Below are 6007 nucleotides of genomic sequence, written 5' to 3'. Positions count from 1 at the left end.
GCTACTCCTGCGTCATCCAAAACTGCGAACTGTGCACCCTCAAAGGAACGTTAACATTCCTCTTTGTACATTGCGTTTCTTCTGCTGGAATTGTAGCAGCTTATGCTAACAATGAGAAACAACATGCAACCGGCACACAGTGGCATCGATGACTTTTCATGACGACTTCGCTCACTCAAATACATTTGTGAGGTTGGTAAAATTGCACAAAGAAGGACTCACCCTGGTGATGGATCCCAGGTAAACACAAATGCAACTGTACATTGTCATGACGGCACCGAGAAGGAGCGCTAAAAACAATGAATACAATGTTAAAATAAAATGCTGCACGCTCACATTCCTGTAAAATTGCTTAGAGAAGCAATAGTTTTCGGGCATCTCTTGTTGATAAATTTATTCTGTGCGCACCTCCATATCGCATAATGTAGACTGAAGCAAGGCGTGATACCTTCACTCACCTAGTCCCTGTGTTCTAAATGGGACGTCAGAACCGGCACTCTTGAAGAAATAAGGGAGCACGTCCACATGTAGAAGAGCTGTCATGGAGTTGATTGATGAGGATATTGTGCTACAAAGAAAGCCAGGCAATCACGATGAGCTTAATCACCACAAATGTATAGGCTTTGCCTAACATGATTAGAACTGAAAGATAAAACAGTAATTGTCGTTACCTGGCTCCGGCGCTTACAACTGCAGCGAGGAAAAGGCCGGTAAATCCTGGGAACTGCATCAGGTGCGTCTTAATATAGTAGGGCAGTACCTGTTCGACAGTGAAGACGATGTTACGAAGCACCAACAGAAAACATATATTCATATTTATTTATCAGTGCGGCTTAACGTGGTGTCGCCCCTGTATAATAATTTTACTGGAAGACTATAGCTGACCATTGTTTCTCTCTTACCTAAGAAGGGGCTAGGAATAGTTCGTAAACTGTATGTCAATTTACCTATTTTCAAATTTTCTGACCTAAAAATTCCATGTCGCTTGCAGCGTAACTTGACATCCAATCTGATATGCGTGTATTTTGTTAAAAACCGAGTTTAGCGAATAGATCGTCCAAACATAACGAAGATATTGCGCTTTGCGAAATAAGGTGTAGTTCGAGTCATCTTACAGCGCATCATATGACGATCGTGCGTCCTTGCCTGATCAGTACTCTTGATAGCTCCTGAGAGTTGGGGGTCGCAACCTCGAAACCAGAGTACCAAGGACAATGCCATCAGGAGTTCGACGGTATATGCCGCAACAAGCAGGACGGACCCCGTGAGCACAGTCCTGCGTATATAACAAAATGGCTGATCCCTCTTTGAGAGGAGTTGGGCATCATACGAAAGTGAAACGTGCATTCTAAGAAACAGTAGGAGGTTTGTTGTACCTTTACAAATGCAAACCCACAAATATGAACACTTTGATTAAGTACAGTTTGGTTTCAAAGGCGGAGCAATGACATTAATAGCAAACACGTGAGGCTTGTGCTGCTGCACAGCGTAAGCGGTATTGTTATGAAAAGAAGCCCTAATAAGTATATCCGAAAGCAAGGGACTGTGCATGTGCCGGAACTGCATCGTTACAGCTCCGGCGGCAGCACTGCCGCAATGCCACACGCCTGCTTTCAGGCAAGCCACCGTGGTGAAACCGAGCCGGGTTGGTTGTGAGGGATCACCTTAAGAGGCGCGAGAAACTCTGTTCTTAATAGAGGCCAACTAATTTGCATCGCCATATAGTTAATAGCACTACCATCTTAAGTACAGCTATAAGTGTGTGCGACGATCATGGCTTATTTCAAAATTGTTCAGCTTTAAACAAACGATGCTTCACTCTCATCATTGCGAAAAATATACTTATTAGGATCGGTATTTCTCTAATAACGCAAACCTTTCAAACACTTCTATGCATACATCTCTAACTATTAAATAAGCAAAAGACGGCAAGGTATTTTCATCTTGTGGATCTCGTGACCTTCGTACATGGGACGAAGAAGCCCGGCAGAAAACACTTTCATGTTAAAGATGTCACCCAGCGGTGCTGTTAGCGCTTGCTTTAAAGACGTTTAAAACCCCATAATGCACCAAACGCTGGCGAGTTCCGCGATTGAGTATTCAATTGTGCGCAGCCTCTTCCAAAACGCAGTTTTGTTATTTCAACGCTCGCTGTTTATTTTTTTGAGCTTTGCTTTCATGTCTTCGAAACCACGCATCCAAAAGAGCGTCTAAATATCCACATCTGATAAGACGAAGTCGCATGCCCTATGGTGCGTTCTCGCAGCATTTCTAATTGCCGCCCAGATTGGGTAGACTACGCCATTGATGCATGTTTAGAATGGAGTGCTTCTGATGACAGGATCGACATTAAAAGCACTTAAAAGTATGAGTTGAAAAGTACAAACCGACTGATGTCTACACTGATCAGAATATCGGAGATCAATGATTTGAACCAATGCTAATACACCCATGGGTTGCGGATGCTCTGACAACACGTGCAGTTGTTGCTCTTTAAAAAAGTGCTACAGATCTCTCATAGGGAGCGTTTGATAGGGTCGGTGAAAATGGCACTGCACGTGTGCTCAAAGCACGCATGCATGACGTTTTATTATTTTTTGCTCAATAACATTGATATGCAACAACTTTGAAGCGAATGTTCCCTTGCCTCTCCTGCCCACTGTGCGTGCTGCATAGCCCTGTCTTGTCAATTACCTTACAACCTGGGCCACTTGATACTTGCCAATGTGTATTCTGCCTAATCGACAACATGTGCCACTGCATACGGGCAACTAGGCATATGTTATCGGCTATGTGCGACTTCGTACCTGCTATAGGCTGCTTGAATATTCCTTGCCAGTGATTAGGCACTTGAAAAGACAACTAGGCAAGAAGTGCAGCAGTCAGCAAATCTGTACAGAACGTATGTACAATGCAGGCATGCATTACGTGCCATTATTTGTTTGTCCATATGATGTTGACTTAGGCAAGTAGACAAGCAGTGCAGCAGTCGGCAAGAGAAGCTTGTAAAGAACAAGACGAGCAAAAAAATGGAACTAGGGCATGCATTGAGCACGGAATGTTGAGATACAAAACAGTGAAAATGTTGGTGACGAATGCAGCTCATTGTGCGGTAAACAGGCAAGTGCACAAAATCGAGCCATCGCATGCATACCGCAAGAATAGTGCAGCTACATAAAAGTAAAAAAAAGTGAAATGATAAAAAAAATATCAATGAAAGCTTTGCGTATCACCGATTCCCACTTCTACGTGGGATTGGTCGGACCTTTCTCTCGAGACGCTTCGTGGTGCAATGTCATTTGCTATGTCCTGTTCTAATGTGTTTTCTTAGACATTGCTAGGGTTTTGAAACTCGTCGTACATTTCTTACACTTCCTTTGTGAAATGTCTGTCATACCCTCTGTTCATGCCATATTGTTCAGTCGCTTCAATGAGAAAGTAAGCGATGCTAAAGCAATAAGTGCGAGAGAAATGGGTCAGCATTACGTTGCACCCCTTTGAGGTCCCACATCCGTGGTTTTAAGCGCGTTCACCGCATTGTAAGGTGTTACTTAATATATATATATATATATATATATATATATATATATACATCCATACATATATAATGCTAGCGCAACAAAAACACCTTAGTGCATGAGTGCTTAAACACGGCACTAATGCTCAAGGCTCAAGTAAATTTGTGCAAAAATGTGTGGTGAGTTCTATAAGCTAAAGCATGTGCTGACCGGAAGCATAAAGTTCTCAAAACCACCTGGTGATATTGCCATGCGTACATTGATTCGCGTTTTGTTGGTGACAATTTTTTAACCGATCATCACTTATATCGATTGGTCACTCAGCGGAAGGCGCGATTAATACATTGCGCAATGTCATCTGAGAATTTTCAGCGAGAGAGTCTCGTCTAATAAAATTGATAGCAATGGGAATGCTGTTGTGCATTTTGAAACATAGGCGAGCTTGAACGTTTTTGTTTCAATATAAAGTGTTACGTGAATAAATTATGGACGCACTTGACTCATGGTACAGACTTCGATGATCAGCGACCGTTTTTGGTGCTCTCGATGTGCATTGAGTGTTGCTTGACACTCGGGCCGGAATTTCTTCCTATAAAAATTAGAATCACGTACTGTTTTACAGTGGTTGATTTCGTCACCATTACTACAAAGTCTACAAAGTAACTACTACTAATACAAACTATTACTACAGTAACTATTACTACTACAAAATAAAAATAAAAATAAATAAAAATACTGAAAGATATCTATAGCGGCTCCACAGCCACCGTAGTCCTCGATAAAGAAAGCAACAAAATCCCAATAAAGAAAGGAGTTAGGCAGGAAGATGGGATCTTTCCAATGCTATTCACAGCGTGTTTACAGCAGGTATTCAGAGACCTGGATTGGGAAGAACTGGGGATAAGAGTTAATGGAGAATACTTTAGTAACTTGCGATTCGCTGATGATATTGCCTTGCTTAGTAACTCAGGGGAGCAATTGCAATGCATGCTCACTGATCTGGAGAGGCAAAGCAGCAGGGTGGGTCTAAAAATTAACCTGCAGAAAACTGAAGTAATGTTTACCAGTCTTGGAAGAGAACAGCAGTTTACGTGAGGTAGCGGAGCGCTAGATGTGGTAAGGGAATACATCTACTTAGGGCAGGTAGTAACCGCGGATCCGGATCATCAGACTCAGAAAAATAAGAATGGGCTGGGGTGCGTTTGGCAGGCATTCTCAGATCATGAACAGCAGGTTGCCATTATCCCTCAAAATAAAGTGTATAACAGCTGTGTATCACCAGTACTCTCGTACGGGGCAGAAACCTCGAGGCCTACGAAAAGGGTTCTACTTGAGTTGAGGACGCCGCAACGAGCTATAGAAAGAAGAATGATGGGTGTAACGTTAAGGGATAGGAAAAGAGCAGATTGGGTGAGGGAACAAACGCGAGTTAATGACATCTTAGTTGAAATCAAGAAAAAGAAATAGGCATGGGCAGGGCATGTAATGAGGAAGGAAGATAACCAATGGTCTTTAAGGGTTACGGACTGGATTCCAAGGGAAGTGAAGCGTAGCAGGGGGCGGCAGCAAGTTAGATGGGCGGATGAGATTAAGAAGTTTTACAGGGACGACATGGCCACAATTAGTACATGACCGGGGTAGTTGGAGAAGTATGGGAGAGGCCTTTGCCCTGCAGTGGGCGTAACCAGGCTGATGATGATGATGATGGTGATGATGATGATGATGATGATTACAAAGACACACCACCATTGCGAAAACAAGAAATATTGTATAGAATGACGCTTCGTACCTTTGTGCACTAGCAAGTGTTCTCGACGCCAGGCACCTCTGGACGACAATTTGATCCATGGCCACTCGATAAAACGCTGATGGCAACGATGAAACAAGGGGCCACATGTTCTCGTCGTCGGTTAAGTCAAACTGCGTACTTTTCAAGAAGTACAGAGCAAGATCGCGCCGGTTACTCAGTTTTAGTGTCGTTCTTTGGTATCGGAAAGCGATCCCTACACGCGACATTGAGATTTAGAGCTTAGTTATTTCATGCATTTTCATTAATATATTGATATTTATACGGAAGGATGAAAGAAGACAGGACGAAGAAGATTGCGGGACGCTGGCTGCTGCGCGTGTTGTTAGTGGTAAGCCATCGTCACTACTCTGATTCATTTTGTATGCATATATATATATATATATATATATATATATATATATATATATATATATATATATATATATATATATATTGTAAATACAATCTTCTATACTCCCAACATCCCTGTAACAATGTTGTTGCAGGAAGAAAGCAAGCCCACGAGTGTCAATCCGTGTATATTTACAGCTGGTTTATATGGTCTTCAGGCAACTGCCGGATTTCGTCTTCCTCTAGTTCATGTCACCTTCTTTCCCTTCACCGTAACATCACCCTCCCGGTGGGATTAGCTCCATCCCGGTGCAAGTTATATAGCCTCACTTAAAGGGGGGACATAGGG

General features: G+C 42.6%; 1 long non-coding RNA gene across 1 annotated transcript; it reads right to left on the bottom strand.

The window, feature by feature from the left end:
* Window positions 1–226: 226 nt before the first annotated feature.
* Window positions 227–5439, bottom strand: LOC129382340 (uncharacterized). The gene is made up of 5 exons (XR_008610420.1): window positions 5308–5439; window positions 1116–1276; window positions 672–760; window positions 459–568; window positions 227–290 (listed from the first exon to the last, which is right to left on the bottom strand). It is a non-coding gene; the product is annotated as an uncharacterized lncRNA (long non-coding RNA).
* Between the last annotated feature and the right edge of the window lie 568 nt (window positions 5440–6007).

The sequence above is a fragment of the Dermacentor andersoni genome, chromosome 6 (genome assembly GCF_023375885.2).
Source record: "Dermacentor andersoni chromosome 6, qqDerAnde1_hic_scaffold, whole genome shotgun sequence".
NCBI lineage: Eukaryota > Metazoa > Arthropoda > Arachnida > Ixodida > Ixodidae > Dermacentor > Dermacentor andersoni.
This window is presented reverse-complemented; position numbering and strand designations above follow the sequence as displayed.